The 12,410-nt window shown below is 33.9% G+C and overlaps 1 long non-coding RNA gene across 1 annotated transcript in view; it reads left to right on the top strand.

Annotated features, from left to right (window-relative positions):
* The window catches only part of LOC122693319, a 93,455-nt gene extending 82,130 nt beyond the window's left edge, over nt 1-11,325 (top strand). The window contains exons 3-4 of the long non-coding RNA XR_006340868.1: nt 7,630-7,690; nt 9,869-11,325. This is a non-coding gene — a long non-coding RNA (uncharacterized LOC122693319). The remainder of the gene's footprint in view (nt 1-7,629; nt 7,691-9,868) is intronic.
* The last annotated feature ends 1,085 nt before the right edge of the window (nt 11,326-12,410 follow it).

The following is a 12,410-nucleotide window of genomic DNA, read 5'->3' as shown; positions in this document are numbered from 1 at the left end:
GGTCTCCTCATATGGTTTGTAAACATTGACTGAACTCATCCTCAGTGTGGTTTTCGTGATGGTCCCATGTGTCTTGGGCTTGGGAGAAATCTCTAAAGGAAGCTTTATCTTTTTCTCTGAATGGGACCACTTGCTCTCAGTTTTCAAAATTTTTAGGCTTTCACACTCACTGAGACTTACACATATTAGAGTGGTGTGAATTTGGTACATCTGTTTGAGGATCCTGACTTCTCAAGGATGTTTCTTATTAAGCCCAGCCCCTGAAGCACTGCCAAGCTTCCTTGGTAGTTCCTTTATACACACACTCTATGACTTCTGATTTCCTCAAGATAGCTTGGCCTCAGGTTCCATTTTTGTCTCCTGCTTCCTAAAATCCTTGTTCCATGTGAATATCAAAACCATAACTTCATGCTTTCACCTGATTCGGATAGCCCCCCAGTACATTTATACCTCACCTCCTATGTACTAGACTTTATTTTTCCTTTGATTTAATGGATTGTAATTGCTAAAGATATACTTACCTTTTATAGTTTTGATTTTGATTTTCCAAAACAAGTCAGTTCTTGAATTAATGCTCAATACCAAGGCTTTTGGAGTGGTAACTTGGCATGGAAATTTAGAAGATGGCTGTGAAATGACCATGTAGACTACATAAAATAATCAGTATTCTAGTTAAAAAAACAAAAAACTGTTGTCTCCTTGACCTCCATTTTCTACCTATGAAATAGAAATAATGCAATAATAAAAGTAACAAGGATTGTTTTAGATACCATTTGTGCCACCTCACAAGTATATTAGAACATATTATACTTAACATGAAGCAATATAGTCTTCTTACTTTAACCATCTGTGCATGAAGAAGAGGAGAGAACAATTGGGAATTTAAAAAAAAATATTGATTAGTTAGTTTTGGTGATGTTTCCATCATAGAGCCCATTCTCAAGAATGTGCTTGAGATAGGAGATGTGAATAATTAGGCTTATATAAAATAAATACGCAAATAGAGAAGTAAAGGGTGTAAGAAAACGGCTTCTAGAAACAGTTAATATATATTTTTTCCCTTATCCTCAAGTGAGAAAACTGAGTTGTTACAATCAGAAGGGAGCACTGAAAACTACTGTCAGCAAATCACTGCGGGAAGCTCAGGTGTGGGAACGTGTTTGATATTTTCTCTTTACAGCCATGACCACAGAGAATGCTATTCTGTTTATCAAAAAGCCAAAACCAAGCTCCTGTTTAACCTCCAAGCATCAGTTCCTTCTGAAAAGTGAAATATTGATGAATAATTATAGAGATGCTCAAATTAGGTATTATTAAAGTTAGCTTCTCTCATCTTCATAAATGACTAAGGTTAGAATTTTATGCAATCAAGAATTTCTTTTCCTCCCTCTTTCCTTGTCACTGTCTACTTACGTAGACACACTTCATTTATAATTTTTTAATTTAACACTCCAATTTGCTGAGTTTAAATCTTACATCACTTTTTTGTCCTTTTCCCCTTTAAAATATAAGCATATAAAACTAATGAATATATCAGCTGTATTATATAGTTTGCAAATTTATAATTTTATACCATGTGTTTTGTTAATATAATTAATTTTGACATTGATCACAAATTATGTTTTTAAAAAATTTCATTTGTTAATTTCTAAATATTTCTGATAATTTCTTTTTATTAAGGAATCTATTTCTTTTCACAATTTCACATCAAGAAAAAACTATTTTGTCTGTGTGCCACCCTTTTAAAAACTAGTTTTTGAAGTGTTCTATAAACTTGTAAAATCATAAGTTATATTTTCTTTGCAGTGTTCAATTTTCAATGTATTAGTAAAACCAGTCTTATGATACTGTTGCCAGCCTTTCTCTGTTCCCGACAGTGTGCTTCATGGATCTAAAGTGGTTGTTAGAAGTGGACATTACTGCTACCTCTTCTGTTTCTACTGATTCAAAATCCATGGATGTATCATGAATCATTATCATTATCCACATTCCTAAATAATTTCCATGGAAACTGAAGTTTGAAATTTGTGGTTCTCTGTATCTTTTATATTTCACAGTTTGTTGTATAAACCCTAACACTTAAACCAGAACAAGCAGTAGTAGTAGGCACATTAAGGTATATTTTATTTAATCCACAATAACCTTATTGTGGTATTGTTATTAAGAAATGGAGTGCTGAAGCAGTTTATGCATGCTCATGCTGTGCTGTGTTTAGTTGCTCAGTCATGTCCAACTTTTTGCGACCCCATGGGCCGTAGCCTACCAGGCTCCTCTGTCCATGGGGATTCTCCAAGCAAGAATACTGGAGTGAGTAGCAATGCCCTCCTCCAGGGTATCTTCGCAACCCATGGATCGAACCCAGGTCTCCTGCATTGCAGGTGGGTTCTTTACCAGCTGGGCCACCAGGGAAGCCCATACATGCTCATGCCTTTAGTAAACTGAAGGTTCATTCCAGTCTCAGGTCGTATGGCTTCAGTGTCCTTGATCTTAATCACCGTACACATATGGCTCTCATTTGAATAGATGCTGAAAACCGTGCGTCAAGTAGAATCACTGTAATGTCTGACTCTGTCAAGGTGTTCCTGACTTTAAAATAGTAATTAATATTTTGTAGACAAGCCTGGTTTTAAGTGTATGCTTAATTAAAATAATACATGGTCTTTGCCCCATTTTATGCATTTCACACTGCTGTTAAATTGCTAGGTCGTCTGACTCTCTTCCTACTCCTCTAGGAGGTACTTATATCACAGTGTCTGCAGTTTTCATTTGCTTTTGACTGATCTCTATTTTTTCAAGCTATATTTGGTCATTTTGATTTCTCTCTCTTTATAAACAGCATATGCCAGACTGGGTTCTCTACCTCTAGTTTGCAAAAACTTAAAAAAAAAAAATACTGTCAGCTGAAAAAAATGTACCACCTGAAAGTTAGGAATAATGTTTTATTTGATTCACAAAACTCAGGTCTTAAGCATGGGACAGAGCATCTCAGATAATTTTGAAAGACTGCTCTGAAGAGGCAAGCTGGGGAGCCAGGAGTTTTTGCAACAAAGACCAGGCAGTCAGAACATCAAAAGATTACTCTTAAAGAAAGCTAGATACCTCAGTTAAGTTATCTAGCACTTTTCTATGTTTGGGAACATGCACAAGTCTGGGCTCATAGAAATCATCCCTCTGATTCGTACCTCAGCTGTCTGAGGCCGGTATCCGGAGTCTCTTCAGGGTGTGCTCTCCGGGGCCTGCAGTGTCTGATGAGCACTGTGGTTACGAGTCTCTCAGGGCTCACTCGGGGGCTGCGATGTGATGACTTGGTGGGGGCACCATTCTGTTTACTGTTAAGAGCAGGCTGTGTTTTCCATTCGGAATACTTTTGTGTTTTACGTCTAGAGATTGGATTGGTGGGGAAAATGGACATACTTTAGTTTGTTTCCTATGGAGTTTTGCTGTAGAGGCTTAGGTATTAATACACTTTAAGTGTGTTTTCTTGCATCCAGGATGATTGCCTAGTCACTTTTGTTAATGGTTGTCTTGAGATGCTGCCTCTCTCTACGTTTTGGATTTCATGAGTATTTTAACCAGACTATGACAGGGAAGTCAAAAATCACAAATAGTTTAATACTAACAGTAAACTAGTATAGAATTAGTTCAGTTTTGTTCTTTTAAAATAGGAAATATGACAAAAACGGAAATAATACACTTCTATCTCAAAAGAAGTTTAATTTTGAATATAAGAGAGGGAAGGAGTAGCTATTTCTAATTCTTAAACACAGACAGTATATGAAAGGGGAAGTAAAACAATCACAAGTCTCATCTTTATAGTATAAGGGGAAGCAGATTTCACTTCACAGATGCACCCTGGTTTTCATCATCCCTGAAAAGTTAAGCAAATTGACTGCTGAGGCTCTCTATTTATTTGGAGAACCCCTTCGCTGATGATGAAAGACCCAATGTCTTGTTAAAGAGCCTTTTGAAGTATAGATATTTGCACAACAGGGGGCCTATTCCTTTTCCTTAAGGGTTTAGATAATGAAAATAAGAAACACTTCATGGGCTAATTTTTATCTACACCACTGAAGGTCATATATATGTTTTGTTACCTACCAAATATAAATGGCAGGGTTTTATTTTGAATGTATAGCTTTCAAGTTAGAAAATGCATCAACACAGCTGGATTTGAAATCTAAAATCAGTTTTAAACAGTTGACTCAAATCAACTGCACACTAGTAAACAATTGTTCTACAGATATATCTAATTCTTACAATTGGAACAAATTCTTCCTTTTCAGTTTTTATAGCCATGTCCTTCAGCCTCCCCATCTGATATCAGGAAAGTGAAAGTGAAGTCGCTCAGTCATGTCTGACTCTTTGTGACCCCATGGACTGTAGTCTACCATGCTCCTCCGTCCATGGGATTCTTCAGGCAAGAGTACTGGAGTGAGTTGCCTTTTCCTTCTCTGCTGATATCAGGAAGGCCAGCATAAATACCACTCTGTAACTTAGCTTTTTAAAAGAGCTACAAAGTGATATATCTGTTATTTCATTATGCATCTATCATATTCATTTTATTCAAGAGGTAAGAATTCAGGTCTGTCACGTAATGGATACCTGAAAAATGATTTTATTCCGTAACAGTGTCTCACTATTTCTTTAATCTAACTATCTTCTTCACATCTATGAATCCTCAGACAACTAAATAAGGCAACGAGATTGTCCCACCTTTATAGTTTGTGCTATTTATACAAAAGAGAACATGTTTTCTTTAGTACAGGAGCAAACTAATATTAACCTGCCATTTGGAAGTATGGTGAGCAGTCCGGGAAACAACCACCTAACATCTTAGATTGGGTCCTAATCTTTTCACTCTGATGAAGTGAAGATCTATTAAAAATAATGATAGCGTGATAACATTTATTTGGCTTGTACTGCTGTCCCAGATCAGAGCTCTAGCTAGCAGCAGCTGTACGTATTTTATTGAAAGCCAAAGTAAATTGGGGCAGTTCCCCAGCAGTATAAATTAGTCAGAACCTTGGAGACATAAGTGTATTTTAGGAACACAGTACTGAGTTCTTTTTCTAGGAATTATGTCACCTTAATTCAGTAATTTGGTATGCCTCGGGGTTTGCATGTATTTTAGAGATACTGTAATGAAGCGTGTGAGTATTCATTTAAACACAGAGGTCCCCCAAGAATAAAAGGCATGCCTAATTCACTGGAAATGCTATCATTCTCAGAATGTTTCCAGGAGTAATGCAAACTTGTACTAGCTAGGTTAGATAAGTTATTAGGAGCATATGGGGATGAAATAGGTAAATATGCTTGAGAGATCATTGAAAATTAGGTCATTCTCAAATGAACTAATAAAGGCTAGAGTTTACAAACTGAGGGACTGCACCGTGGTTTGGGTCCCTGTGCTTTTCCATTCTGGTCTCTGGCTTGGATGGAATTACCGCACTACCACGCTGTTTGAAAGTTTCAAACCCCAAATGTTTTTAGTGATCTGATTTAAATGCTATGCATGAAAATGGGATTTTGCACATTGGAGTAACTTTGTCTCATATACTGGTCTGAGAATCAGTGTTGAAGAAAATAGTGATACTGATATGGAGTAAAACCTTTTTGTGTGTGTGTAACTACAGTTTAGTAAAATATAATGCCAAATATGTTTTAAATACTCCATAAAGTGTTTGCTTAAGCTACCTTTTTTCCTTGTTAAACTGTTTCAATCTAAGAAACGCTTCCTTTTATCCTGCACCTGACCCATAAACAACTCCTCTTTTACTATAATTGTATATGTTATTTTGTATTTTTCTCCTTTTTATTAAATTTTAAACTAACAAAAAGAATTGTAATATAATCAAGTAGCATAGGTTTTGGAGTTAATGCTTTTATATTGAAACCTTAATCTTCTCTTGCAGTGTTAACCAGGGTATTTTTCCTTAACTTCATGAAGCTTATTTTCTCCTTTCAGAAATGGACATTACATGTATGTGCTGAGAAAATTGGGTTGTAATGTTTTTATTACTATACACTTTCAAAGTTCAAAATAAAATTCCCTCTTCTAATTATGTCGGGAGAGCATAATTAATGAGAAGAAAAGTCTTTGTCCCATTTTCACTATTTCTATTTATATTAAAAGCATATGTTCCTATTTTATAAACGATGCATACCTTTCACCACCCTACTAAAAATGCTTTTATGAGAAGTTTAAACATAACATTATCAAATAGATATTAGTATAATATTCTTATATATGCTTTTAAATCTCTGTTCAAGATGTTTCAACCTTTTATGGTTTTAGAAAATAAAGATGAAAAAGACACCAGCAGTGGGCAGGTCTGTCACATTTACAACATCAATGACTTGCATCAGTGCCAGAATGCTCCCTGATAGGTTGATGTTTATGCTGGAAAGGTATAATGCTGCTGGCAAAAAATCTTCAGACTAGGTCCAAATGATACGAACATTCATGTAGTTAAAATGCAAGAATACAAACCTGGTATTTTGATTTCTATTTAAGCATCTAGATAGCCGATTAGTATATTTTCACTAATGTCATTGCAGTTTGTGTCATGTAGACACAGCCCGTGTTAGGCCAGGAAAGAAACTGTCAGAAGTGTTACAGTTGAAGCTTTTTCATCTATTTTAATTTTAGCCTAGCTCCCAGTAACCCAAGCTGGAAAAATTGAGCAACAAATTGAAGTAGTATAGGATTTTAACCCAAAATATAAAATAAATATCTGTGATACTGACACAAATAATTATTTTGAATAAATAAAGGAGAATATACATATCTCCCATGGAGAATAATTCTGAGTCATTTATACAAATACTCTGATTAAAGGGATGGAGTATAAATGCCCTCTCCTTGAGCACAGGTGGCATGTATTAATATTATTCCAAATAATACAATATGGAAGAGACAAAGCAGAGTACGATTACAGTGAAGTCATCTTTCAAACACTACGTCAGAAAAGTGATCATAGCCTACGTCAGCACTGCAACTCATGTTGCCAGAACTTACAAGTGGTATGAGACAATGACACCAAAAAATAAGAACTTTACTTCTGTGGTCTACCTCCCCAAATACCCATATTTAATCAGGAGGAAAAGAAACAAGATCAGATAAATCCAAATGTGTGTTTTTCTACAAAATACCTGACCAGTTCCCCTCAAAACTGGCAAGGTCATTCATAGCAAGGAAACTTTGTGAAACTGCCATAGCCAAGAAGAGCCCAAAGAGACACGATGGCCAAATATCGTATGGTAACCTATTCAGAACAGTAAAAGGACACAGATGAAATGTAAGAAAACCTCAGTTAATGGTAAATATTGATACTGGTTCATTAATTATAACAAATGTGTTGTATAATTTAAGACATTAATAACAGGAAATTGAATTTGGGGGTTTGGGGAACTCCATTAAATCCTTGAAATTTTTCTGTTAATGTAAAACTGTTCTAAAATAGAAATTATATTTTAAAAATCTAGTCTATCCTTTTGTTCAGTGTGCATATTAACAATGAAATAGGCTGAGCAGACAAATATACATGTGGATGCTTTTAATAATATGATATAAGTAAAATTTAATGTGCAACTTTTTCTTCAGTTTCTTTACTTTCCTTTTTTATACAGGCCTAAAATGTGGTCAGTTGACCTAATTACTGCTAGAAGTGGAAGCAGCTTTTACGCAGTGGTAAGTTCATTTCCCTTCAAGGAAAAAAGCTTTAAGAGGAGCTCATTAACAATTTCATTTTACCAAGTTTGTAGCTCATACGTAAGTTTCTCTTCCTTGAATTTGCCTAACCATTAGAGAGGTTAAAAAAAGGAAGAAAAGATTGTGACAGTACTGTTTATCAACTCTGATATGACAACATCCTGCCACCTGAGGCAAGATAGTAGTTAAAGACATGATTCTGTGGCCGTGAGATTGGGTCATTACTTTAATAAAATTTATTAGGTACCTAAAAGTTACCTTCTGTGTGTTCTGCTTCTTAGAAGAGTAACCTAACTGAAAATACACATTTCAGGTATTCCCCACAAGAGAAGTATGAATATTTTCAATAAATTCAACACATTAATTGATGCCTCATGTGTGCCAGGCAATTCTAGCCCTAGGAATGCTTCAGTGAGCAGAAGAGATGAAAACCATTGTGTTTGTGACTCATATCACTGTGTGTTTTTTATTCTGGTCTATTTTATATATGGCTTTTGGAAGAAAGAAGTTAGGGAAAACACTAGAAATTTAGGTTTCTTTGATTCCTAACAGTAAGGAAAATAAGTATAACTTTTCCTTCTAGAATGTAATGTGTTTTACCAAAAAAAAAAAAAACTTTACAAAAGTTAAGAATTCAAAAACGAGAAAAAGTACCAACAGGCTTATTCCATGGTCTGTAGAAAATAATTTTTTAGAGAGAGAGAAAAGAACATTTTTGCCTCCTCCCTCATTCTTCAGGTTTGGTAACATTTTTTTAAAATTCTTTAAACAAATATTTATTGAATACCAATATCATATAATTTGTGCACTGAACACTAGGACTAAAAGGCTAAAGATACTGTTTGTACATCAGATATTTTAATTACATTGTAGATTAAAAATGAAATATGGTAAAAATGTTAAATATTAGTCGCTCAGTTGTGTCTGGCTCTTTGTGACACCATGGACTGCAGCCTGCCAGGCTCCTGTGTCCATGGAATTCTCCAGGAAATCATACGGAAGTGGGTAGCCATGCCTTTCTCCATGGAATGCAATAAATATTATTAAAGTCCATTCTAAATATTTTGGGGGCCAAGGAAAAGAAGATAAATGAAATCCAACATATCACATGCCTAAAATGTTATACTTTGCTTTTGTTAATAATTTAATTAATTGGAAAGCTTTATGCCTTTATAAGAAGCTGAAAAATATTTTTCTATGGGTTGATTTGTTTCTGCTCCCCAAAATAGACATATTAAAGTCCTAACCCGTAGTACCTATGAACTTTATTTGGAAATAGGGTCTTTGAGCACATACACAAGGAGACTTCCATGTAAAGACACGGAAACACACAAAGATAGAAGATGACCATATGAGAATGGGTGATGAGTGGAGTTATGCTGTTTGCAAGTCAAGGAACAACTAGAGCTACCAGAAGTTAGAAGAGGCCAGGGAGAGTCTTGTCTCCTAGACACTTGTGATGGAGCGTAGTCTGCTGACATCTTGATTTCAGACTTCTAGCCCCTAGAACTGTGAGAATAAATTTCTGTTGTTTTACACATCTAGCTTGTGGTATTTTGTAACAGCCATTCTAGGAACTTAATGAATATATAACTATATTTTTTTGTTAAATATCAAAAATTTAGCAACAAATCAAGGAAAATATAATGTTATTGTATGTGCTAAGCTGTTCTGTTAATGCATGGATGGTATTTGGATATAAATGAGAATTACAACTTTAATAATTAAAAAATTAACATTTTTCAAGTTATATATTATTACAATATAGTTCTCTTGCCTTTATTTTGACAAAAGTCACTTTATAATCAAGATTTACTTAATTTGTACTCTATTAGCAATAGTTACTGCCATGTCCTTTAAAAATGACTAAAAAATCTTTAAAAATTTAGGTGCAAGTGATTATGAATATATTTCAGATTACAAAATTTGAAGTTCTATAAAGTATGTAAATTAAGTATAAATATTAAAAATTACTAATGCTTTTCAAAAACATTACTATTCTTTAAATATTCAAAAATTATAAAAATTTTTAAATGGATATAATTAGCGACTTTTAAAATTTAAGTAAAAATTACCTAGATAAACATAACATGTATTTTCCATTTCTGAAAGAAATATTTCATAAAAATAAACTTATTTTTAATTCTGCTATTCAAGGAGAACCTAGTGTGCTCATGTAAAGAATCAGTTCTTCATAAATGTGAAACGGCTCAGCATATTTGAATAAACGTTTGTTTACTCTTGGACTGGTATTCAGATGGTATCATCCAACAGAAGCTCTGTGTATGACTGTGCATCAGAGAAATGATTGGATTATGTGTCAGGTGACCCGGCCAGTGGATTCACAGAGGAGTCAAGGGACTACACACTAGTTTCCCTTTTCCAGTCCCTTTTACACAGTCTTCTACAATGATTATCTGGGCTTACCTCTTATAATTTTCATCATTTCCATGATGTATAATATGCTGGAAACTGTTTATGATTCATCAACTTTGATCCTCTATACACAGTGTAATGGCGTTTCATAGCACTTAAAAATTTCATGGTTTTCTTTTATGTTGGGATAAACCAATAAATTTCCAAATAGCCTTCCTTAACAATAAAAAAATCCCATGTGACAAAGAAAACAATATACTGTATAGGAAACTACCGATATTTCCTTTAAACAGGGATTTGTAAATAGTTATGATAATTCAAATAAGAGGATTGCTTTTTAAAGCAAATGTTTAATCATAAGAAACTAATTGAAAGCAAGTTAAATTTCATAAATTGGAGCATTTTACAATGTATACAATTTTACAGTGCAGCATTGTTCTAAATCCATATCACATAAAAAAGGAAAAAAAAATACATTGGTTGGAGAAAAAGAAAATGTCTAACAATAAAAAAAATTCTGTCTGCTCAACTTTTGTCTCTTTCAGAGCAACAAATAGTTGGCAGTGATGTTAAATCTTTAATTTTCAAGTCTCCAATGGCCCCATTTATACATTTCAAAATACATACCAAACTCCTATAATACAGAAGGAATTTCCATTCTATGCCTAGTACACTGTGATAAATTTCTTGAAACTGTTTCTTCTATTTTAGCTGTTTCTTATTTTGTTTTCAAATTCATTCTGTAAGTCTTAAATATAAGAAAACAACAGCAGTAACTACTCTGTAGCTTGAAATGTTTTTACTTAAATCTAGATAGGTAAAGCTAGCTAGCAAGATTAAAATGAGAGAGATGTCTTTATGACCACATTTTGGAGTGGTCATATTTTTTCTGAAGTATTTTGGCAAATTGTTAATTAAAACAATTGACACTATTCATTTTAACTGACACTACTAGAGATTTTCTGATAATAGCAATGCGTTCTTACCTTAGAATATGTTGAAACAAAAGTAGAGAAGAATGGATAAGCCAATCTGCCATGGTATACATTTAAAACTATGGAACGGCACCTGGAGAAAAGTACTATTTATAATGAAATGTACAAATGTTTCCATTATGTTTACTGCAGCTACATATAACATCTGCCACATAGTTCTTTAATTCCTATTCTTAAAGTTATAATGATTCTAAGAATTGATTTTGTTGAACAGTTTGTTTATGGAAGTGGTAGTGTCTGCCAAATTAAACCATTTCTAAGACAAGCGCTCATTTGTCTTCCTTGGATTTCAACCAAACACATTTCAGAGACAATAACATAATGTATCTACAAAAGTTTAACTTGACTGGCATAAGGTTTAAGTAGAAATATTCCATCTATATATTCATACTAAATCCATATCTACTAGGCATGCTGCCCATTAAAGACTCTCAATGCCTTAGGATAGTGGATCTCAACTTTGTCTGCATACTGGAATCATTTAGGGAGCATAAAAAGACACTGATATCTGGGTTCCAACATCAGAAATTCAAATTGAATTGGTTATAGGCATTGACTCATGGATACTGAAATTCTTAAAAGCTCTCTTGGTATTTCTAATGCCCAATGAAATAACAGAACCACTATCTTAGGATTTTAAGAAGGTTTGACATATCTTAGATTTTATAAAATTTCAAAGAATTTCATTTCTTTGAAATGACTGTGTCTGAACACAAAATGCTGCCTTTTTTGAACATGTCCTAAAACAGCTGATTTGATGATACAAGTGTATTATTTAGTTATTACAAGTCCAAAATTAAAATATGATTTAAAGTTGTCACTAATATTATTTTGGTTCCTAATCCATAAAGCTGTTGTTACTTGAAATTTTTCTACCAGTTTATATTATTTGTAGTATTGCTAAAGAGGAATATTTATTAATGCAGATTGAATCAGTGACAAATAATAACCAGATCTTTAAGGACAAAATGGCCCTGATTTGTAGTATTTTCTGATTTCCATGATGTACACCTTCAAGCTGCAATGTGATGTCAACCAGTTCACAAGATTTCTGAAAATGGAGTAGGTGTTGCAACCTTGGAGCTGTCTCCAGAATACCACCACAGCATATTAGTTGCATATGTCTAGACTTTTGTAGAACACTAAATAATCTTATGTAAATATGTCAATTAATCCTCAGATCCACATAATGATAGATTTGCAATGCAATTAGTTCCAATTCAAGGAAATAAATAAGAAGCTTAAAGGAGATTTAAGCTTCTCAAGTCGAGTCAGACAGCAGCCACTGGCATGTAATTTTGAACACCTACTATGAATCAGGTGCTCTC

Source organism: Cervus elaphus, chromosome 5, assembly GCF_910594005.1.
Source record: "Cervus elaphus chromosome 5, mCerEla1.1, whole genome shotgun sequence".
NCBI lineage: Eukaryota > Metazoa > Chordata > Mammalia > Artiodactyla > Cervidae > Cervus > Cervus elaphus.
The sequence above is the reverse complement of the archived record's forward strand: the minus strand, read 5'-3'. Positions and strand labels throughout refer to the sequence as shown.